This window comes from Pteropus medius, unplaced genomic scaffold (assembly GCF_902729225.1).
Source record: "Pteropus medius unplaced genomic scaffold, Ma_sr-lr_union100, whole genome shotgun sequence".
NCBI lineage: Eukaryota > Metazoa > Chordata > Mammalia > Chiroptera > Pteropodidae > Pteropus > Pteropus medius.
The window spans coordinates 6,011,881-6,035,760 of record NW_024351731.1 but is presented as its reverse complement, the minus strand read 5'-3'; the positions used below and the strand labels follow the sequence as shown (position 1 = coordinate 6,035,760).

Genomic DNA, 23,880 nt, shown 5'->3' with positions numbered 1-23,880 from the left:
GGTCTAGCTGTCCAGGGTTCAAGTTCCCCACTAGCTCATGCTCACCGATGAAGTGAGGAAGGCATGTTTTGTCAGAGGTCTCTGATCGGGGGTCCGAAGCTGCAGCCAGAGACCCCTGAAACCCCCTTGTCCTGAGCCTGCCTGGCAGAGCTGGCACGTGGCCAGCTCCTGGTTCGGAGGAGCTGGGGGGTTGGCGAGGGGCCTGCTGTGCTCTGAGTCCATCTCTCTGGTGGGGCTGGAGGACCTGGGACTGTCGGCTTTCTCCACTGTTGACCACCAGCCTCCCTGGAGGCACCTTCTGTAGAGGGCCACAGCCACCGGGGACCCCACGGGTCTCTGGCACATGGTCTCAGTTCCTCTCAAGACGGGACATCCCATGCAATTCTCGTCAGCTCTGCTTCTGTGGGCGTCGGCAGCCGACTTCTTGGCGGGCCAGCCCAGCGCTTCCATGCTGGGAGCAGTGAGCAGCGCAGAGTCTCACCCATCTATAAAGTCAGCTCTTGTATGACTGGTCACTGCTGGTTCTCGGCGGCCTGTCACCACCTCTGCCCCAGCGGTGAGAATCCTTGATGGGAGGGCATGAGTCCTGTGATGTCTGCGACTGCTTTAAGCAATGTCCACTGCACACGGAAGGTGAAGTAAGAACTGTTTGAAAATGAGAGTTTTCATCAGGCCAGGTTTGAGTCTCCTCCATCCAAGGGCGAGCACAGCCCTCCGGGTCTCTTTCGGACCACGTGTGTGTGTTCTCGCCGCTCCGTCACCCCCGGCTCTGCCCGCCACTCTTGGCCCCTCCGGCGTGCTGGCTCTGAGCTCCGACGTGGCCTTGGAGTTCTAGACGCCTGTGTGCAGCTGCCGGCCCCGTGTCTTCTCTGGGACGAGGGGGAGGCCCACTGCTGGGGGGCGGGCGGGGGGGCCAGGGAACAGCCCCAGCCCCTTCAGCTCTTCCGGCTGGTCAGAGGATTCAAATGACAGCAGATTAGCAGGAGAAAATAACATTTTAATATGTGTGAACAGGAAATTCACATAAGCATGGGAACTACAAAGACAGGCAAAACTAGGTATATACATCATTTCAAACAAAGGAGAAAGGGAGGGCCGGGGGTCTTAGATTTCAAAAGTGAAAATGGGCAAATCACAGGTAGAGGAGAGATAGCAAGCTCCCATATTCCCGCTAGGCCGGGGGTCCCCCACACCCAGGCCGTGGCACGGTTCCAGTCCGTGGCCTGTCAGGAACCGGGCTGTACAGCAGGATGAAGCAGCACGTGAGCGAGCAAAGCCTCATCTGTGTTCGCAGCCGCTCCCTGCGCCGGCATCACCGCCTCGGCTCCGCCTCAGATCCTCAGGCGTTAGATTCTCGCGGGAGCCCCGGGCCCCGGTGCTACAAAGGTTGGGGACCGCTGTGCTAGGCAACCTAGAAATGACGGGTCGCCGGTTACCAGGCCCTTGTGGAGCTCGTCCTCTCTCACGCTCCGGTGTCCTTGCTGACGCAGGTTTTGTCGGTCTGGCCAGGAAAGAGGAGGTAAACTACTTCCTGAGGTTTCTGGGCCTTAATTGATTTCAGCTCAAAATAATCCGCGTGCCAAGGTGGCACGTTCTGAGGACCAACCCCCCACACTGCAAATAAACGCAGAGCCCAGGGGGGCGTCTCGCCCCTCCCTCGCATTCCCGCCCCCTTTCCTGCCCGGTGGTGACAGGTGGTGACACTGCGTTGACCCGCACTGGGGGAAGCGTTGCATTCAGGGCTGCTGTCCGTGCCCGCCGTGTGCCTGGCGGTTCTCATCCCGCGTCGTCCAGGCAAGTGACTTGGCCCTTTGTGCCTCAGTTTCCTCATCTGTCACTCGGCGCCAGTACATAATATTCCCCACACTGGACTGTTGTGAGGCTTGAGTGGACGCACACAGTTCTAGAAGTACTTCCGAGGCTTCAGCTGCAGGCACATGGTCAGCGGGGAGGCGGAGGGATGCTGGCACGGATGCCTCGAGGACGGAAGCCGTGGAGAGGAAGCAGGCTGCCCGAGCAGAGGCGGCGGAGCTGGAGGCGGCTGGGAGCACAGGGTGGCGACAGCCCGGCCGGAGGGCAGCCTGTCCCGCCCGGCAGCTGCTGTGGGCTCCGAACCGTCGCGAACAGAGGAAGTGGGTGCGAGCAGTGGGTGTCGTCACTGCACGTCGGTTCCTGCGTGCTAGAGCTTGGCGTGGGGCACGAGTGAGTGGCCGGCTCACCTGGAAGAGGACGTCGAGGTCCGGCTGGTGGAGACTTGGGGTCTGGGAGAGAGGGGCTGTTGGAGCGGCCTGGCTGAGACCCACCTGCAGGTGACGGGGGGTGGGAGAAATGGGAGTGGAGGGGCCCGCACCTGCCACTGCCGCACGCCCTGCCCGGGGCCCTGCATGTCCCCTTGCGCGTCCCCTCATGACGGTGCCCTGGGAGGCCGGAGAGCGCCTGCCTGCTGGTGGCACACATGCTGGAGATGCCAGCAGCCCCTCCTGCCACCAGTCTGAGCCCCGGGGCACTGGGCGTCCCCAGCCGCGTGGCCTTTGGACCAGCAGCGAGCCCGCTGCACTTGCAGAGGGTGGCGTGGTGACAGGTGGCACGGTGAACCCTTTATGGCCTAACATTTTTTCTCGATAGATGAACCTCTATCACCAAAACCAAATAATTTTCATATTTGTACCTCGCTGCCTTTAACTGGTCAGCTGGCTAGGCCGGGAGGCCAGCATCCTGGCCGCGGGCCGGTTCCCTGGAAGGAATCTGCAATCCAGACACCCCATGAAGGGTTCACTGGGGGCCTTGGAGGAGGGAGGCCCAGGGAGGCGGTTTCGGTTGGGGGAGGTGGTCCCTGGGGGGAGGTGCAAGGCCTGCACCATCGCCCTGGGTGTACGCTGCTCCCTCCTGGAAACTCCGCGGCACATCCAGGTGACATCACCTATCAGGCCGTCAGGGCCGCTGAGTCATGATGCTGTAAATTATGTCCGCAAGGAAAAGTTTGTTAGCTGCGGTTATGTCTTCTCCCTGTTAAAGTTGGACTTGAAAGAGTGAGGTGTGTTAATAGGGCGTCTGTTACAGGCTCCCTGGCCCTGCAGGCCTTTCTCCTGTGGCGATAGTGCCCTTGTGTGGTTTTCAGTTGTAGGAGTAAAGCTCGGAGTGGAGAAGGGACAGGTGCTCATCTCCTCGGGGTCTCGTAGTGGCCTTGGGGCCCTGCTCTGCTGCCTGTGCCTTCCTGATACTCTGGGTCCAGGGGCGAAATGCTAACTGAAGGTGGAGTCCAAGGCAGACCGAGCTGACTCGGAGCTGTCACTTCAACCTGGCAGGTGTCACGTAGGCGTGAGTTGAGTGGCTTGTGAAGGGCCGCTGCTTCTGCCTTCCCCGGTGGCCCGGGGCTCGCTGGGGCCGGTGTGGGCCGAGGAAGCGTGTTGTGGGGACGGAGCCTGGCGGGAGAGCCCCTGGTGCACTGCGGGGCTGCTGCTGCGGGCCGGGAGCCCGGTCGGGCACAGGCCGGTGCAGCCCTCTGCCGTGCGTGTCAGCAGGAAGCCTGCCTTTGTGAGCGGCCACCGTTACTCTGTTGGTCCTCCCCATTCTGGAATGGGCCGCAGGTGGTTTAGGTAGGGAACGTGCTTAAAGGCACAGGTCAGGTGCAGGTGCAGGCGTGCGAGCGTGCTGACTTCGCTCTGGTGAGTGCACACTGGGCTGTCTCTCGGCTGGAAGTTTCCTGGGGCACAGGGAGGGGGACCGCCATCAAGGCTGGCTGACGGCCTTTGCCCTAACCATCATGGTTCGTGTCTCCTGCTCCCAAGTCCCCTGTTTCTAGCATGGAGGTGGGAAGGAAGGGGGATCATGTGCTCAGACCCCCGCCCCCCGGGGGGCTGGATGGGGCACAGGCAGAGATGTAGGGCCTCAGGGCGGGGTGGGGCCTGTCTGCCTCGTGCCTTTTGAGGCAGCTCTTGCTCAAGAGGTGCCAGGGTGGCTGGGGGCATCGGCTCGGGGCTCCCCAGTGGGAGCCAGTGCGGCAGCATCAGGGAGCCCCCCGGTTCCGCAAGTGTGGGAGTGCTGTGCTCTCTCTGAACCGCTGCTCAGAGCCATTCTAGTGTCTTCAAGGCTTCTCTGGGGACGGGAAACCTCTTGCCTGCAGACGTGCGGGCCGGGGCGCTGCCCCGTGAGAGGCCTGAGGGGTCGGCCCAGGAAGGGCGTGCGGGTCCTGCACGCGGCCACCTGCACGCGGCCGCCCGCCCGCTGCCTGCTCTCCGTTTTGTACCAGCCTCCATCCTGGGCTTCCCGCCACCGCCTCACACCTGCCTCTCCATCGACCCTGCTGGTCCGTGTTCTCCCACCGGGGCCTTAGCATCCTTGGGAAGTGCCTGAAAGTGGACCCGGGTGCGCTGACCGGAGGGCAGGCCCCGCAGGGGTTCAAGGTGGATTCGTTGGAGGCAGGCTGCCTCGGGGGGACTGACGCCCGAGACTGAGTCATGTCTTCAGAGTGGTCTGTCACCCTGCACGTGGATCCAGTCGCGGTTTAGTGAAGGTCGAACGGATGTGAGTAGCTGGAAGAAAAGTGGCGAGTGGCCAGCATCTCGCACAGGCCGCGGCATCAGGTCACGGACTCGGCTCAGGTGTGGAGGGGAAGCCTGTGAGATCCCGTGACCGAGGACGGCCCGTGGGGGTGTTCCACAGCTGCCAGCACAGGGGAGGACAGGCCGGGGCCGTACAGGGAAGGCAGGAACTGACGTGTCTTTCGCACCCCCGGCCCCTGGCAGTGGGGGGCGCAGGGGGTCCGCTGAGCCTGCTGAACCCTGAGCCCCACGCTCAGTCCGGCCGTCTCTGGTTCCTCGCGGCCCTTGCAGGTTGCCTGTGCCCCGGGATCGTCCTCCTTAGGGCGCTGGTGGATGGCGAGTGGCTGTTTTGTCCCGGGGTGGGGCGGGGCCAGCATCCAGCAGGACCCACGGAGGGAGCGAGAAGCTTCCTGCATTCGGCTCCTTTTGCAGACGTGGAGGCCTGCGCAGTGCTAGATTAGGGTTTTTCCCCCGGGGGAGCTGTCGCCAAGTAAACAGTGGAGCTGCTCTGGGCCACTGGCCAGACGAGAACTAGTTCGGGTCTGGTGGCCTGCTCCTTTTGATCGGCGCTCACTGTGGAAGTTTCGACCCGTGTTCCATTTCAAAATAGGACCAGCTTATTTTTCAGAGCGGCAAATAAGGAAAAGAATGAAGCATCTTGGAGTCTGTCTCCAGAGGCTCCCCCGGGAGCAGCGTTTTCACAGGCAGCAGGCGTCCCCGGCAGAGCGGGCTGTGCCCGCGCCAGCCCCTCCCCTCGCGGCCCTCGCCCGCCGCCCGCACACCTGCCTCTCTGTCTGGTCCTGAGCTGTCCTTCCTCAGCGAGGCCCCAGGCCCTGCCCGCCTAGCGTCCCCGGGGGTCGGGGTCGCAGGTCCCTCGGGACTCCTCAGCTCACCTTGGCCTTCCGTGCTGGGTCGTAGAAGGTCGCTGGCATCGCAGTGTGCTGACAGGCGCAGGTGAAAGCCAGTGATGAAAACGTTACTCAGCTGCTTTAGAGCAAGTCCAGGCATGAGTATCAGGAAGGCAGCCTGGGTCTGACTTTCTCAGTCCTGCTAAGTGACGTGCGCTTTCAAGGGACGTATTTGTGATTTCACAGCTGAAACTTTGTGTTACTCAGAACCTGTGTGGCCTGGGCGCCGGTTTACTGAAGTGCCGCACGGAGCTGTCACTTGTCTGCCATCCACCGGAGCTCCGCCATCATGCCGCCATCATGCCGCGGCCAGGGCTTTCTCGGCCAGAGCCCGAGCAGGGCCTGGCTGGGCCTGCCTCTGCCTTCAAGCTGCAGGGCAGTCACTGTGTGAAGGTCCCCGAAGCTTTGCCCTTGGGTAGCCAAAAGCTGGCTGGACGCAGCCCCTCGGTGCCCTTCGCCTGGTGGGCCCCCGGGGACTGCCTGAGAAGCGAAGGTGGCGTTCGAGCTGGTGCTGACGCCTGGGGTTTCTGGAGCGGCTGAGACCGTCTGGGCTGCAGTGCCCAGGGCTTTCTCATGTGTGCCCCGCTCCGCTTTCCACTCCTGTCTGTCGGCCGCCGGATGGAAGCCACAGAGCAGGGCAGTCTTCCGGGACCCCGCAGGAGGCTGCTGCTGCTCTGAGTGCCCTCAGCCTCTCCCCGCACAGCGCCCCTCGGCATCCCTGGGGTACCTTAGGCTCGGCTGCCCCCTGGAAAGGCTTCGCATCAGCTCAAGACAGGGGTGTCGTTCAGGGTTGAGGCTGTGGGGTACAGGAGCGTGGCTTATGACAAGTTGTGGAGACAGCAAACTAAGAGAGCAGATATTATAGGGGAGCTGGTGGGGGTGACTTATGAAGCCTCTCTGCCTGTGGCCTTGGCCAGAAGCACCTGCTGGCCACCTGGCACTGGGCCTGTGGCAGAGGCCGGCTGGCAGAGTTGCTCCATCTCCCCGTGCCAGGCCCCACCCTGCTGGACTGGGCAGTAGGCCATGCTAAAGTCACATAGTCCCTCTCTGCCACCTCTAATCCCAGCCTCTTCCAGCTTGTCCCACTTCCCAGTGCCCAGACGAGAAGAACCTTGGAACTCTGGGAGGAACGTAAACAAGCTCAGGCCCCAGACCTGGCTGCTCGTCCTGGCACCAGCAGGACACAGCAGACTGGTGCAACATGGTCCCAGATCTTACGGCATCGCTGCCTCCGTGGGGAAGGTGTCTGATTTCTTGGAGGTCGTCGTTGTAGTCGTGGCCTTGGACGACGACTAGTTCAAGTTTGCTGTTTTGGGTGAGGGAGCCAGAGCAGAGGGACGATACGAGGGCTCCAGAGCAGGAGGGACTGAGCTCAGCCCAGTGTCCCAAGTGTCCCTGCCGTGCCTCGTGCCGGGGGCAGAGCAGCAGGCGGCCCCCCGAATCAGACATGAGTGATGGAAGCGAGTTCAGGAGGGTGCTGCCGGGGCAGGACAGCCCGGAGAGTGAGCAGGGACTCGCAGGCTGAAGGGGACCGTTGTCACTGGTCACAGATATGTGGTACGTGGCCTGTTTATAAATTCTTAAGACAGGCGAGAATACAGATGGCTTCATGTGCGTTTATGGGGCCTCTTTCAGACCTGGTTAAGACAGGTGGCCAGTTTTCAGGAACTGTGAGGAAGTTGGAGGGCAGAAGGAACCAGTGTTAGGGTCGCTCTGCTCAGTGTCGCTGTCCTTGTCACCACTAGCCCTGGGTTCCCTGGCCCGGTTCCCCTCTGCGTTTCTGGAGCGGGGGCATTCTGTGAGCCCCTCCCAGCTTTGACGGTCTTTGACCGGGAGCCTGGTTATTTTGAGATGCTTTTCCTGTCCCCAGAGGAGTCTGTGTCTATCCTTACATTGGCTTCAGGCTCCTCGAAGCCCCTTGCTGACCCGGTCAAGTCCAAGCTCCCGCCCCTCCCTCTGCACTGTCAGCCCTGTTCCAGCCTCCCCATTCTGGGTCTGCTGCACAGCACCACCTCCCCGCCAGGCTGGCCCTTCCCGTGATCTGTGGGGTCCCCACGAAGGGGCAGGGTGGGTGCTTTGTCCTCTGGAAGGGGTCTGGCACACAGCACTGGCCACAGTGGCGCGCCAGCTGTCCCGCTCCTGCAGGAAACCTCTGCTCCGTTCCACGTGCGGCGCCCCCACTGCCAGGTCCCCTCCTCCACCTCCGACACTCGGCCCTGGGGTCTCCCGCTGGCCGTGTGTTGAGGTGAGACGTTTCCCTCTAAACCTTCTAGCCCCAGATTTGGTGCCTTAATGGGCGGGACGCCGTCCTGGACCCCCAGGTAGTGTGCGTTGCCTGCCTGCGGGGGTCGCCCTTCTGCCCGCCGTCCGGCCCGCTGGCCCGTGCCCTTGTTCACCTAGCTGACACCGTCCCTGCCTGTTGTTGCTCCCAGGGGTGGGGAAGGCACTGCGCAGACAAGAACAGTGGTCTGGCATCACAGGTTAACGTGCTCCTGACTTGTTTCCAGTGACATAGCAGGCTGCACTTAGTTACAGACCTAAATTTTTGTTTTTCCAGCCAAAAATGTATCCCTTTTAGTGGCAACTCCAGGTAAAAAAGGCTCATCAAACCACGTCAACCACTGCACGGTCCTCACTAGGTGCCTCTCTCTCTCTGGGCCGTTCAGGCAGCGGCAGAGCCTGTCCCGCGGTTCCGGCCTCGGCGAGACCACTCTCTGCTCGTCTGTCCTTGAGCCCTTAGGGCTGAGTCCTGCGTACTGCACGACGCACTCTGGTGTGGTTTTAGCAGTGTCTTAGCCGGATGTGAGTGGGGTGGCTGCCATTCTCCCGTTCGAGGATCCCCATGCCGAGAATTGGCTGGGTTTAGGCACCACGGCGGTCAGTCACCTGCAGCCGCTAATCCTCAGAACAGCCTGTAGGTGTCATCCACATTTACGGATTGGGGAACAGCTGTTGTCAGAGACGGGCTCTGGGACCCAGACCTGGCGGCCTATCATTTCTCTACGCAGCGTCCGCAGGCAGGGCCGAAGCGCGTTTGAAGTGCGTGCAGTGTGCGGCTTTGCTTCAGAAGCACCAAGCGTGGCGGGGAAGGGACAGGGTCGGAGGTGTAGGAGTCGCGGTCCCAGGACTTGGTCTTGCGGGGCCCTGCCTGAGCCTCACGTCCCACCTATGACGCTGGAGGCCGCACTGGACAGTCTCTTGGGCCCCTCCACCCGCCGGGGAGCCTGAGCCCCGCATTTGCTGCGGGAGCTTTTCTCGTCACCTGTGCTGTGGCTCGCGTCGTTCTGAGTTTAATCCCAGGTCCTGCAGAGTTGCAAGCCATTGTATTAAATGTAAACAGGACGCCCAGGTGATGTTAAGGGCGCGTGACGTCTGGAGCTGGCGGCAGCACTGACCGCTGCACCCTCCAGCCCGGCTGCGGACAGCAGGTCCCTGTGGCGTCGGCAGTTGGCCGGCTCTCCGTGCGCTGTGTCACTTTTGGTCACCCAGGCTACTTAACTGTCAAGAAATTACGTTTAAATCATATTTAGGCTGTGATGCTCTTTGTTCCCGTTCATCCCAGCAATTATCTTGAGATCTCTCCTTTTAATTAACTCCATGTTCCAGTTCTTTTTGTCTGCCCGGTGGTTGGCTTGTCGAGTGCTTGGCACTGTGCCCCCCAATCAGGGAACAGCTGCAGCCCTGCCCTCTATGCCGGGAGGCCCCGGTGGGCCCGGCCCAGGGCAGTGGCTCAGGGACCAAGCCAAGGCCAGGGGAGAGTGGCTGTGGCCCAGGGCACTCGCTACCCTCTTGGGGCTGCTGCTCCTTCTCTCTCTCTCTCTTTTTTTTTTCAAATGCTGCTTTGGCAGCTTTCACTTCTCCAGTAGGCAAGTCCCGAGTTAATATTTATCCTGTAAAGTATCTTAAAAATGCTGGAGGGCCAGTATTTATGAGAATTTTATCAGTCTCTGAAAGAGAGTTGTTGTTACATTGATAAACTGAGACGCTGTTTACAATAGGCAGATTGTGCTTGAACTTGCACCCTTTAATTCAACAGTTAGTTTTTGTTAACAGATGGACTTGTTTCTGCTGTTCTTGTAGAGAGGTCTTTATCTGTGTGGTATTTATTTGTCACTGGCAAGCGTTTGGCATGAGCCAGGGGAGGGGCGACCTGGCCGCTGAGCTGTTCAGGTATTGCTCATTTTATGACTGGCAGACTTTTCAGGAATGTGAACTGTTGTACCTGGAGCCCGAACTTTTCGTGAATTGCCACTTGAAAACCGGAGACACCTCCTTCCAGAGGGACAACAGTCTTCACCATGAAAGAAATGGCATATACGTGACAAGAGTATGGGCGAGGGAGGTGGCGTCCGTGTAGTCGGGAGGTTTCAAGTCTAAAGAAAAACAGCACTGACTGCATTTAGCCCTTTAAAAAAATCAAGTCAGAACCTTTCCTGAGGATGTTACTTTTCAGTAAAAGGAGCCACTTCCTGGATCCTCTCCAGAACTGGCAGCCCCCCCTCGCAGCTAGGAGGTGTGGTGGGGTGGAGACAGGGCCAGGGGCCTGGCTCCACAAACGCTCCTGTGCTCATTAGTGCCTGCCTGGTGCCAGTGCATCATGGAACAAGAGGTGAGGTGGGTGTGGGCCCGGGTGTGGGCAGGAGGAGGCAGGAACGGGGCCGGCACAGCCGGAGACGGGGCGTCGCAGGGTGTCCGCAGGGACAGCCGCGGTGATTGGGGCGTGACAAGGACGGGACAGGAGGGAGAGCCGGGAGCAAGTTCCACTTGTCCAGGGTCCGGGGTTACCAGGTAAGGGCGTTAGGCCAGGAAGGACTCTTCAGCACGGGCCGGCAGGGGGTGGGGGAGCCAGAGGGGACCAGGTGGCTGTCCCGAAGGTGGTGAAATGTGTGCCGGGCCCTCATCAGGTGGGTCAGAGTGGCTGCCGCCTGAGCACAGACGCCCAGCAGGGCCCAGGCCAGCTCCGGGTGCCAGCAGAGTCGTGTCTGTGCTGTCGAGGCCTTAGCCAGGGGCCCAGCACTTCCTCCTGGGTCAGCTGACTCACTCGTCCTGCTGGCCTTGCTGTCCCTTTGCTGTCTCTGCTCGTCTCTATCTCCAGTCTCTCTGGCTCCCTCGCTCCCGACAAACGCCCTGAGCCGGGCCGGGCTGCGGTCAGTGCTCTGACCTATCGGGGGCTGAAGTGGGGCCAGGAGGCAGTGTGCGTCCCATGTCTTCCTGTCGTCCTGACTGCCACGCAGGTCCCCATCCCCGTGCACACCCCACCGTCCTTGGTGGGTGGCTGAATCACTGGGGGATACGCCGGGTTCCCATAGGGGGAAAAATCCACTTTCTTGCTAAGGCGACTTTCCGGGTCATTTTCTAGATAGGTATGTTCCTCGTGTTACATTTATCTACTTTTTATCATGGTAAAATTTACCATTTTAACTATTTCTAAGGGTACGATTCAGTGGCATTAAGTACTTTCACACCACTGTACAAACACCACCATCCATCCTCGGAACTTTGTCTCCCCCAAGGAAAACTTCTTACCTTCTGACGCATCTGAAAATTCAGCATGACTGGTGAGCGCTGTGAGCACCTGTTGCCCAGACATGGAAAGCACTCGCAGTCTGGGGTCGGGCTGCGTGGACCGTGGCCGGGAGCCCGGGCAGTGGTGGGTGGCGAGCCCCGAGCGTACCGAGCTGCGCGCAGGCGCAGAGGTGCGCGGAGGCGCAGAGTTGTGCGCAGGCGCAGAGTGCAGCCGATGCCTGGGCGGGAGGCGCGCTATTTAAAAGCAGTGACTAAGTTGCAGTTCGTTCCCAGTGGAAGTGAAATCTAACCTATTTCGTTCTTACTCGTTTCAGCACAGGTGGTGTCTTTCCGCAGTAGCGCATTCAGATCGTACTGTCACATTGAGTTGATGAAAGTTACTGTGCGTTTAAGTATTTGAGGACTCGATTGTGCCAGAGTAGCTCGGTTTTATTTTCCTCGGTTTTAAAGAAACTTGTGCTTCACTTTCGTGAACTTTTGTCCAGCTCTGTGGCCAGGTGCTGTCCTTCGGGAGAATCGGTGGTCATTCTTTGTGTTTCATGCCTTCCCTGTGTCCTGGTCACATCCACATCCACATGGAGGAGAAGGTCCGTGGCAGCATCGGGCCGGCCGTGTGGGTCTGCGCGTGCGTGTGGGGCATCGTTTGTAGAAGGCGGCATGGACACTTCTAACGTTTTTGGAACCGCAGCCCTTCCAGCGCTCACCTGGATTACAGGTGCTGGGGAATTCTGGGCCTCTTTCCTGCTCAGGCTCATTTTCCTGGTGCTGTGTTCGGAGCGCTGGCTGGAGGCAGCATTCTTCTGCGGGCTCGGCCGGTAATCCGACCCTGGAGGGCAGTGTTGAGGCCCGGGACGGGACGTCAGCACCCATGGATTAACCAGTTGGAAAGGTGCCCGTTGGGTGTTTTTAGCAGAGAAACCCAAATGAGGCATTTGGCCTTGGGAATCCAGCACTGGGGCTGCCGGCGGGGAGGCTGCTGCACGTTCCCGGATACGCAGAGCTTGGTTCCGCCACTCTGACCTTGGTGCAGGGCCGCTCCGTCTTGTCTCTTGGCCTGGAGAGAGAAGAGCGCAGTTACTCCTCTTTCTCCTTAATGGGCACAGTGCCCAGCAGTCGAGGCCGACCATGAGCCACCCCGGTGTGCGGTGCACTGTGGGAGAATCGGATGAGCAAAGCAAGTGACAGTGTAGCTGAGGGTGGGCACCCGCTTTCAGTGCAGCGGGGAGGAAGGAGGCTGAACAAAGCAGAATCAGCTGCAAGAGGGGTGCCAGGTGCCAGTGAACGCGGAGCCCTGCGTTGCAGTCGGAACGGGTGAAGCGCCAGCGAAGCACCGCGCCAGGCCCAGTGGGGGAGTGGCCGCCGGTGCCGGAACACGGCGCGGTGGGGTACAGAACACCCACTGGCGCTTCAGTGCCGTCGGCGGGTTGGGGCAGGCTTCCGAGATGGTTCTTGGTAACCAATTAAGTGTCCCTGCCAGTAGCTCGGTGAGTCCACAGGTGGGTTTCAGACCTGCCGTCCCCAGCCCTCGCCCCCGTCCAGGCCGCCTGAGAGTCGTCTCTGCATCGTAAAACACATCAGACCACGCAGCAGGGTCTGCGTAGGGCCACCAGAAAAATCTATTTTTAAAGGTAATTTACTGTTTTGTTTTGTTTTTTTAATTAAAAATAAAATTTACGTCATATAGAAGCAGAAAGAATAGAATTATGAATCACCACGAGATAACACCTTTTCCTCTGCATTTGCACTTTGAAAAAACATAATGCGATCGTATGTGCGCTTGATTTTTTTGCACTTGGTGTGAGGTATACTCCGTGTCAACACAGTGCGGTTTTGTGTGTGGGTGTGCCACACTTCATTAAACAGACCTGTCTCTAAGGGACACTTCAGGTGTCCTAGAGGTGCTTTCCCAGAGTCACTTGTTAGTATTAAGCATCCCCGTGTCTTTGTTTATTTCCGAGTTCTAGAGACCGGAACCGCAGGATGAAAGCGATGCAGGGTGGGGCGCATCTCCCCACGCGGGGACCGTGCCTGCCAAGAGACGGTCCTCGGCTCCAAGTGCGAGCCACAGTTAGAGACCAAAGGAAAGTTAGAGAAGGAATAACCCTCCACAGACAGAGGCGTGGTCTCCCTTCCAGCCAGAGCACAGACCCCGAGTTCCAGGAACTGCGTGTGTATGTGGCCTCTTTCCTGAGTGTGGGCATGCAGCATCAAAGATGTGGGGAGCAGTGGCCAGTCATCTCAGCAGGAGTCTTCCTGCAGGTCCCCGTGTCTAGCAGCACCTAGCAGGCTCTGACTACAACCTGGCTTAATATTGCATAGTTAATTTGCATAGTTCTCATGCCTCTTTGCTATATTAAAAGGTGCAATGTGAGTTATAAGATATTTGGTCTCATCCACGGTTCCTGGCCCTGCTCCCAAAACCCTTGGAATTTCCTAAGTGTCTTGAGTAATAAAGGTGTCTTTTGTTAGGTTAATTAGGTGAGTTTTTGGACAGCACCCAAGGGTGGGGGCTGGTTGCCAGGCGAACCAACCATGTGATTAGAGCGTTGAAACTTTCTGTCCCAATCTCCCTCCCAGCTGGGGGGAGGAAGGGCTGGAGATAGATGGCGCTCAGTGGAAATGGCCAGTGACGTGGTCAGTCCTGACTAGTAATGAAGCCTCCATAAAAACCCAGGGGACATCTCCTTCCTTGGCCCTTGCAATCAGAAGGCTTCCACGTGCCAGCGTGTGGGGCTCCTGGCTCCATGAGGACAGAAGCTCTTCTTGTTAGGGACCTCACCCTGCATGTCTCTTGATCTAGCTGTCGATTTATATCTTTTAATATCCTTTGTCAGCTTACAATCCCTTATTTTTTATGCCTACAGCACCTGGTCTTCCTAGGTGGTCTCCCATCCAAGTACTAACCTGGCCCAACTCTGCTTAGCTTCCGAGATCAGATGGGATCGGGCGTGTTCAGGGTGGCATGGCCGTAGACTAATACCCTTTGTAATAAGTTGGTAATTTACTGAGTAAGTGGGTTTTCCTGAATTCTGTGAGCTGTTCTAGCAAATTACTTGAACCCAAGGAGGGGGTCCTGAGACCTCTTTCTGATCTATAGGCAGCTGGTCAGAAGCACAGGAACAACCTGGCCTGGTACCTGGCAACTGAAGTGGAGGGCGGCCTTGTGGGAATAGCCCCTTTACCTCTGGAACCTGATTCTATCTCCGAGTTAGGTAGTGTCGGAGTCGTGTGAATTCTTGGATACCCTACTGGTGTCTGAGAATTGCCTGTCGGTGTGGGGGAGCCTCCATACGTGATGGGGTTGGGTCTGGGAACCCCTTTTTAAAAGGGAATGCACATTTTAAGGCTTTTGGTACATCTTGAGAGGACACCAGTTTTTAAGAAGTCATTTTTGACAGTGTCAGAACTGTCATAATTCATTCCATAGGTGATAGTGATGCTTATCACTCCAGCTGTCCACAATCCCACAGAAGTACCCCTTCCGAATAGCACCTGGCTTTTCCAGATAGCAGAAAAAGTAGTCGTTTAGGTGCCAAACTGGATTTATTCACAGAAAATTGGGGGCGCCCAGGTTAAGGGAATGTTGGTCTCTGTAGAGGTGGAGGGGAGAGTCTGAGTTTATAGGCTCATTTGTGCAGCGAAGGAAGGAAGCGTCGAGCAGGCTCCGCCCCTCCCCTTCTAGAAGAGCTGCCCTCTGGTGCTCCCAGCCACTTCCCTTGAGTGGAGACAGGAGGGGGCAGAAGAAGGGACCGCCCGAGCCCGAGGAAGGGCACAGGGGCTCCCGTACGGGACTGTCCTGGGACCACCTGGTGGTGAAACTTGTCGTAGGTGACAGGAGGGTTCCATGAGACAGGAGGGGCGTGTGGAGCGCGGAGAGACCTCTCAGGATGCTGAGGTGTGGCCTTTGGACCTGTCTTCGTGCTCAGCAATGCCATGCTGTCATTATCGGTGCAGGTTGACTCACCCCACCTTTGCGCATCGCTCACCTGTGACGTGAGCTTCAGGTGTGTAAGGAGGTAAAGGAAGCGTGCCAGGTTTTGCTGTTTTTATGGTCTTAGAAAGCAAGAATCAATTTAACCCCAGGCCACAGTCTTAGATAAGTTTTCTTCATTCACCCAAAGTTTATCTTTTTTTCAAAAAAAGTTTGGTTTTGACATTTTTTCAAGTATATTTCTTACTTCCCTCTTTAAAAACATGGACTGTTCACCTGACACGCGGACCGCAATTCAGATGGCTCCATCTCGTTAGGCACTTGTCTCCAGTTTTCACTTTTGTTCTGCATCCTTTCTTTGCCTAAGGACAAATTCAGTCTGGGACCTGCTGTGATTGGATTTTACATAAAAGTACCATTACATCCTGGCAGTCTTTAGTGGTATTCCTTGATTATGCCCCTGTCTTTGAGGTCAGTTCTTGATTATATGTATGTAATGCGAGGAATTTTTATTTTTATTTTTTAATGCCACTTGGTGGTTACGAGTCTTTAGGCAGCTTGCGACCTTCCTCTCTCTTCCATATCGTGGGTGATCGAGACTGAGTTTATTGGTACCTGGCTTTGCGCCTAGATGGAGTAATTAGACGTTCAGAGAAATGCTGGTTTAGCCCAGAACCGTTGGCAGTGGCTGCTCATTTGGCTTTGCAGGTTGATCCCGAAGCTTGGTTTCCCCGTTGGCCAGGGTTCCAGGAGCTGCTCGGTTTGAAAGCATGCTGCTTGTTTCCATGGCAGCCAGAGCTTCATTCTGCCTCGAGTGGCTTCAACTAGCAGTCAGTGCTAGGAACATTTAGAAGAAGGGGAGGGAAAAAATAAACCCTCGCTGCTTTTTAATTAAAACGCCCTCCTACTCAGCTGAGTGTGCAAATCAAGGGAAACCTCACGAAGGTCAGCGGTAGAAAGTGAAGCAAGCAGGTCTTCATTGTAACAGAAGGTGCATGTGGCAGAGAATATTTCCTTTGGGTGGGGCAGTTTTCTCAATGTAATTTTCTCCAAAACGAGCTCCTAATATGTGCTTTCTGAGTTTTGGGTGCCGTCTTGTTCTTCAGATTTTGATAACTGTTTTAGCAGAAGGTGAAGCCGGATTCTGTTTAAAAAGGTGCTCGACTTCGGCCCTGATGCCTTGCCCCTCCGTTTTAGGAAGTGGAGTGCGGACTTTCCTGTGGTCCAGTGTTAAAGCACCCACTGTCCTGCGCACTCACTGGAGTGTGCCGAGAGCGTCAGTATTGCATTCCGCTTTGCCGTGGCGTCCCACTTCGGGGCGGTGGGCTGCCATGCCGTCTGCGGCGTCTGCTGGGCGGTGGACTGTGGGCTCGTGCATAGCTCCAGCGTTTCTCCCGGGGGTGCCGCGGTGTCTGGAGCGAAGCCGAGCCTTACCCCAGCTCCTGGAGTGGGGTTAGGGAGGGCGTTACCCGGTGCTGCTGGCTGTCTGCTCCCATCTAGTCGGCCCCACTGTCCCGCTGCACGTTGCCACTCTGAGGCACGGCTCGCGGGGGCCCTGCAGCCGAGCCCCGCCCCCGCGGCCCTAGGGCTCGGTCGGATCCCGCAGCTCCGACCTGGTGGTGTCCTTTGCGGATGGGAAGTGGCCTCCGGAGTCGGGTGTGCTAGCCAGGGCGGTCCAGGACCCTGTGAGTGAGTGCTGTTAATCTTGTGCTTGGCCTGTCGCCTTGGCAGCTGGAAGGTCCGTGTCCTCTGACGCCTCTCGGTGCTGTTCCAGGCGGGCGGTGCCCCCAGGTCACCTCAGGTGTTGGCTGCGGGCCGGCCAGTCCCTCCTGCCGGCCCGACCCTCCGTGCGGCCTCTGGTTTACCTGAGAGGACTTCACCTGCCCGACAGGTCCTTCGAGCCCCTGCATCCCATCGTGCTCTCCGCCTGCCCCAGGGGCGGTGTCGTGCAGGGCCAGGGGAGGCGACTACAGCCCCGGTGGCCTCTGGCGGGCGGGAGGACCAGGGTGGCCCCGTGGTGCTCTGGGTGTGGCGGGGGGAGGGGGGGAGCAGGAAGCCCCTGGGACAAGTCCACTGGACAGCACTGGCATCAGGCGAGACCCACCCCGGCAGGCAGGCGGGCGATGGTTTGGAGGACGTGACCCGTAAACCCGATGGCCGAGCTTCATGCCACAAGGCCCAGGTCACACCTTGAGAGCCCCTGGACTCAGGCTCAATTTCATTAAAGTATAGTGATTCTCAAGAAATTCCACGTGGGTGTGAATTTTGTGAGCTGCTGGAGGGTGTGGTGACTTTTTAAAAATAGTACTTAATGTAGTGCGTGTAATTTGAAAGTTTGCTTAAATGGCAGTATGCCAGTTTTAAGGCATTTAAATCATCGCGACTGTTCATTAGCCTCGTCGCTGGTTTCTGCTTCCCGTTCAGAAGAAAAATGGGTTTTCTTTGAGCTCCGTGATTACCTTGTTCTTCTCGAAAAAGGAGAGATTGTTGAAAGCGGACTCTGCTTTTAATGCGGTGCTCGTGGGTTAGCCAGGGCCCCTCCGTGCATGCTCATTCGTTCGTTTCTTTAGAGCCATCTGGGTGCCCCGCTGGCCAGGTGCTGCCCACCCTGCGGTGGTCGGAGCGCCTCCTGCCCTCAGTACACGCCAGCGAGTGACAGGGCAGGCGGCTGCTCTGTGCCTCCTGCGGGGAGCACGGCCTCCCTTTCCTGGGGTGAGAATAGAGAGACACTGGTTTGGGGGGCTCCTGGGTCTGATGCGGCCTGCCTGAGGGAACGCTGGGCCACATCGGAGAACACCGTGCTCCCCAGGCCTTGAGAAATGGGCTCGGAGTCTCTCCAGTGGCCCGAGGAGTAGAGACAGTGTCCCCACTTCTGGGAGCTCATAGTGGGTGTGGGGTGTGACCGTGGGCCGTCGCACGCCTGTCGCGAGTGCCGTGACCGGGCACCTACAGGAGCCAGCAGCCCGGCTCAAGCTGGGGGAGGTGACCCCCGGGGAGGTCTGTCCGGCGGGGAGGGCCAGGGCGCAGGGCGGAGCTGTGTAGTCAGCGGGAGAGACTCAGGAGCAGGGGGCACGGAGCGCAGGGCAGCTGCTGCTCACGCTGATACTGATCGGCGAGAGACAGGTAATGACGCTGACTTGTCACAGTGTAGCTACAGTTTCGTCCCCTCACCCCCCTGGGGTCCCTTTCCCGGGCTCTCTTGATTCGGTCTCGATGTTCGGAGTATCTTACACACTGTGCACACTGTCTCACACGCACAGACACATCCTTCTGCCAACACCACGTTCACAGCAGACTGATCAGAAGGAGTGTCGAGAGGGATGTCGGGTCTGACGGATGTCATGTTTGGTTTCTGAAGTGTCCTTGACTATGTCCTGTAACAAAACACTCAAAGGCTGGGTTATTAAAAGATTTACGTTACGGTTAGCTTCTCGTCGTTTATACCTAGAATGGCAGCACCCTGTCCCCACCAGGACACACGAGTGAAACTCCGGGGCGGGTGACCCTCGCAGCCAGGGCGCGTGGTCATCGTGTCTGCAGCGAGTCTCACCTGGCCGTGCCTCAGGAGCTTATCGCAACGCAGATTCTTAGGCCCTTTGCTAAACAGCTGGCTCAGTGGGCCGGGGCGAGCCCGGGAACGTGCATTTGAAACGTGCTCCCCTGGGGGTGAACCCCCCCGCCCGGCTCAGGCTGGTTCACACGGTCTCAGTCCATTCGGCCACCGTAGCAGGATGCCGCAGCCTCGTAGGCAGCAACCCTCATTTCTCACAGTCCCGGAGGTCGGGGAGTCCAAGGTCAGGGGCCCGGCAGACTCGCGATGTCTGTCTCAGCGGCCGCTTGCTGGTTGGCAGACCACTCTGACCGTGTCCTGCATGGTGGAGGGCGCCGGGGAGCTCCGGGTCTCTTTCATGAGGGCCCCCGTGACCCAGTCACCCTGGGGACCCACCTCACCTGTCACCTTGGGGGGTAAGAGTAAACATAAATTTGGGGGAACACAAACCTTCAGACCACAGCACACACTAATCCACATGGACGCTGCAAAGCCGTGCTGTGGGGACAGTCACACCTAATCGAAAGGTAGGGTGTTAATTTTGTATTTCTTCGGCCACACGTCCTAGACTAGAGGCACACTGAGCGATCAGAGGAAGCCAGCCAGCGTGTCTGCAGGTGACACACACAGCCCGGAGGTTGGTAGACTCATGTCTGAGTGATTGCAGGTGCGAGAAAGTGTTTTTAAGTACGTAATACTCGAGTATGACGGCCTCTTACACCCTTTCTTGCCAAATGTTTTTGATTGTGCCTTTTTTTTATGGAAGGAGGCATTTTTTTAAATTAACTATATTTTAGAACAGTTTTAGGTCCACAGCAAAACAGCATAAAGCACAGTTAGCCCGTCCTCACGTGCACAGCCGCCCGTTGGCACCTGCTCCCCAGGGCGGCGCTTTGTCACGGTCCGGGAACCTGCCAGACACGTCGTCACCACCCAGTCCAGCGTTCGCCTCACAGGTCTCTCTCGCTGTTGCACATTCCGTGGGGCCTGGACAAGTACCTGGTGGCACGTGCCCACCATCATAGTACCCTACCGAGGGGTGTCGCTGCCCTGACTCCTCCGTGTCCCCCCCAGATGCCCCTGGCAGTGCCTTTTCCAGATCATCGTAGTTAGCCTTTCACATTGGCTTCTTGTACTTAGTCACGTGCGTTTACGGTCCCTCCGTGTCTTTATCTGTCACCTACCGAAGGACACCTTGGTTGTTTCCAAGGTTTGGCAGTTACAAATAAAGCTGTTTAAACGTCCACGTGAAGCTTTTCGTGTGGACGTATGTTTTCAGCTCCTTCGGGCAGCTACCAAGGAGCACGATGACTGGGTCACACGGTGAGAGTCCATTTAGTTTTGTAAGGAACTTCCAGACTGTTCCAAAGTGGCCGCATGGCTCTGTGTCCCCACCAGCAACGAATGAGGGTCCTGTCGCTCGCTCCACGTCCTCGCCGGCTTCTGGTGGTGTCGATGTTTGGATGTTGCCCGTTCTCATCGGTGTGCAGTGGTGTCTCGTTCTAATTTGTCTTTTTCCCTGGTGACGTGTGACGTGGAGCACATTTTCATGTGCTTCCTTATCTGCCGTCTGTTTCTCTTCTGCGGCGAGGCGTTCAGGTTTCTGCTCATGTTTTCATGGAATGGTTTGTTTTCTTTCTGACATGCGTGTATTTTGGATAAACAGCCCCTTTTCAGGTGTTTTTCTCCCCGCGTGTGGCTCGTCCTGTCCGTCTCTTGACATGCCGATTCTGCACTGGCCATCAGTGCGATTTCCTACGTGATTTCAGGAGGTAACCTGAGAAGCAGGTTTGCGAGAATGCTCTTTTTCATTCTTAGCTGGGATGCTTGGAACTTGCTTGATTCAGCGTTACATCTGTTTGTTCTTAGTCCAAAATCTGATCTTTACTACCCGCTCCTGTGCATCTGGTTCCCTGGCTTCTGTGTTGTCTGTTGAGTTAGTCATCTTTGCCATGGTTTTCTGAAGAGAGAGCGTCATGCTGGTGGTAATGGAGAGGTCTGTACTAGCAAATATTAGGGTTAATACCTGATAGTTAATAATTTTAGTGCTTGATAGTTGATAACGTTTGAGAAAAATGCTAGTAGTCGTAGTGCGTTTTTTGAGAGGGGGTGAGGGGGCCTGTTTTAAACGATGGGTTTGCAAAACAGCTGCCACCGCGAGCATCGGCTGCACGTCTAGGCCGCCCTGTCACCGCGTGCGTGCATGCGTTCACGTGGGGGGGCGTGGTAGAAGCAGGACATGCTCCTGTCGCCATGCAGACACGCGTGAACTTCTCTCTAACCATCGTCCCGCAAGCGTGGGTCACTGAGTGTCCTCGCGTGTGGCTACTCAGTGTGGCGACTGTCCGGCGGAGTCTCAGACTCGACCTGAGGCTCGAGACGCCTGTCAGAAATGACTCTGCCATTGACTTTTTGATGACATTTCGTTTACAGCCAGCTTTTCCACATAGCAAATTGTAGGAAGTCATGTGTTTTGGCATCAGTTACCCTTAAATTAGAAACAGGACAATAGAGGAAGTTGTTGATTAGAACAATTGTAGTTTCACTTGTCTAAGTGCATCTGCAAATCATAACCAAATTGTGGCCGCCGAACGCTCCGGAACGCTCCGGCTGCCGCTGGAGCAGGCTCCGGAGGGAGACGGCCGCTTCTGTGCTGGGGGAGCCTGCCTTCGAAGCGCCTCTGGGCCTTTGGCTGGAAGACACTGGGATGGGTCAGGGCTAAACTTCCTCACGCCGCTCACTGGAGGGGACGCCTCGCCTCGAGAAGAAGCAGTCTGACCTTCCCCAAGTCCTCCGCAGGTTGTCATGCTGTAGCTCGGGGCACTGGGATCAGGCTTTCAGAAGAAAGCCTCGGGACATTTCAGATGTGACTATTAATGCTCTAGCACTTACATAAAATACTTTCCTTAGAGAAAACAGTTTGCGTGCTATGAGAAGACTTCCTGGATATCATTTTATGGGCAGTAAACCTGGTTTTATGGCATTTGATCGTTCCCCTAAATGTGATGACCCCCAGGGCACCCAGGCACTTGGCCAATGGGAGAGCAGCCCTCCGGCCCCACCCCTGCTTGCTGCTTCCTCCTCAGCGCCTTGCTTTCCCCTTCCGCTTTCTTGGGGATCCCTGCAGGAAGGGGCCCTAGACATAGAGGAAGGTGGGGGTGGGGCCGTAAAGGGAAGGGTCTCAAACTGAGTCCTCGGTCCCAGGAAAGGCGCAGCCGTGTGCCACGCGGGTCCTTGTTCTGCACCCCTGAGCAAATACTGTGGTCTAGTTACATTCAGACCAAGAGGGACCTCGAGTTCAGTCTCTGAGGACAGCGACCACCAAGTTCCAGACTGTCCCTGTGGGGCGTAACCGTCCGTGAAGCCACCTTGGGGACCGGCCACACCTTGGTAATGGTTGGTAGAGGCCTTGGTAATGGTTGTGTTGGTTGCAGTCTTCCGTCCCTTCTCAGACAATTAGAATTCGGTTACCAAATTAAGTTAGAAAGATCAGTAGCCTTCACTGGAGGGGAAGGACCCATGGGGACTTTCCAGGGAGTTAGAAATGTTCCGTGTCTTGATATAAATCTGTGAAAACTGATTGAATGGTACATTTTTCACTGTATGTAAATTGCATCTGAGTACATGAACACCAGCCTTCACGTACGTGAACCAGCCAGTTGGAAGATACAGGGGAGGGATGATCCCATGCACGGTGGCCACCAAGGATGAAATAGTTAGGGAGAAGCTTAAGAAATGAGCACAACCTGTAGAAGTCCTCTGGCAGGTCCCCAGAAGGTGCTGGTGGGCCCCGACACATGGGAGACAGCCCTCCTGGGACAGGGCGACATACAGCTTGGGGACAGCAGTCTCCCTTGGCTGATTTATAAAGTTAATGGAATCTCAATAAAAATGCCAACCATTCCTCCACCACCACCCCACCCCCGCAACTAGTCGAGCACTCAAAGTTGACATGCTCGTGAGGTTCTTGCAGATGAGCAGGCAAGAGTGACTGGGACAGGCCGGCCGGGGACAGGCAGCACGGAGAGGCCATCAGGGACGCAGGCACACTCGGCTCCTTTATCCTCACGGCCCGTGGTGCTGGGCACGAGCTGAAGGCATGTTGATGGGTCACTGGAACATCGAAGACCCGACCCAAGGACAGGTGGAGACTCGATGTATGACGAAGGAGAAAGCTCCCAGGCCCGGGATGGACTCACAAGGGACCCCCACGGGGACGGCTGGCGGTGGGGGAGACAACGGTGGCCTGGCCTCCGCGCACACGCGTGTGGGCCGCAGTCTGCGTGGCCCCCGCTGGAGCGTCACCGGGCGAGCGGCCCACCTGACGTTCTGTAGCCTGCTTGCAGGGCTGAGCCAGCCTCCTTAGGGACCGTGCTCCTGTTCCAGTCAACGTGTCCCTTTGCCAGCACATTTCCTGTGGGGTGTGGACCCGGGCCCGGCCTTCGGCTGTGGCTTTCTGACAGTTGCCCGTGCTGGCTGTCCTGGCTTTCACCCGTGGACCTCTGTTCTCTCTCCTGCCCCGGCCCCGCGGTTTAGGTCCCTGATGCCCATACTCCTTGATGGTGATGCGACCCTTAGTCTTAAGTGTATGATGCTTAAACTTTTCAGTGGCTTCGTGGCATCCCGAAAATGCCTATAAGATTCCCAGGGCTTTGCAGAAAGTGGAGTGTGCGGTTAGGTGTCTCTGCCAGATAACACCTGATGGGCACAGAGTGTGCTCCTCAAGGTGCCCAACCTCAAACTGGGTTTGTCCCATCCGTGCATATCTGTGAAGAAATCCAGTGTTTGCTAATGAGTTGACTTTGTTAGCTCAGCCTTATTTAAAAGGACTGTTAGGAAGGTTTGCCTCAGAGCTTTGATTTATTGATTTCATTTTTTACACCTACAGCACCGAGTCTTCCCAGGCGGTCTCCCATCCAAGTACTAACCAGGCCCGACCCTGCTTAACTTCCGAGATCAGACGTGATCAGGCGTGTTCGGGGTGGCGTAGCTGTAGACCGCCTCAGAGCTTTTAAAAAGCTTAGCTGGCTCTTGGGAATTTCGATGACTTGCGTTCCCATCCTGGCTTGAGAATACTATAGGCACAAGTGGTAGACTTTGAACTTACTGCTACTTAAAACCGAGCTGGCCGAGGGCGCTCACGTTGCCGTTTTCGTCAGTGTAGATGACAGCGATGTTACGGTGTAACATCTGTGCACCGAGCCACCGCCTTTCACTGCTTGAGGAAGGGAGGCCAGCCGTGTTGATGCCTAGACTCCTTGGCTAGCAGGTAAACCCCACGCCACGCGCATGCCATTCCATGGGGACTTCTGTGAGGCCTGGCCCTGGAAGCTGGCCACCCAGGTCACCTGGGCGTGACTCTCTTCAAGACAGCCGGCAGGGGTGGGGTGGCTTTTCAGTGAAGACAGCCCCTAGGAAGTGCTG

At 57.2% G+C, this 23,880-nt stretch overlaps 1 protein-coding gene, 1 non-coding gene and 1 pseudogene across 7 annotated transcripts in view; 1 reads left to right on the top strand and 2 right to left on the bottom strand.

Annotated features, from left to right (window-relative positions):
- The window catches only part of SLC45A4 (solute carrier family 45 member 4), a 70,913-nt gene that overhangs the window by 13,108 nt on the left and 33,925 nt on the right, over positions 1–23,880 (top strand). Inside the window, exon 1 of one of the 6 annotated variants that reach the window (XM_039845924.1) lies at positions 9,679–10,058. The exons of 3 other annotated variants lie outside the window; for them this stretch is intronic. The gene's annotated coding sequence lies outside the window, so the exon portion shown is untranslated. Of the gene's footprint in view, positions 1–9,678; positions 10,059–10,133; positions 10,238–23,702; positions 23,726–23,880 lie in introns of those variants that run through there. 2 more of the 6 variants (XM_039845929.1, XM_039845928.1) reach the window with 2 other exon arrangements.
- Positions 13,831–13,949, bottom strand: LOC120588874 (5S ribosomal RNA). The gene has a single exon (XR_005649335.1). It is a non-coding gene; the product is annotated as a 5S ribosomal RNA (ribosomal RNA).
- On the bottom strand, positions 23,336–23,454 carry LOC120588880 (uncharacterized; annotated as a pseudogene).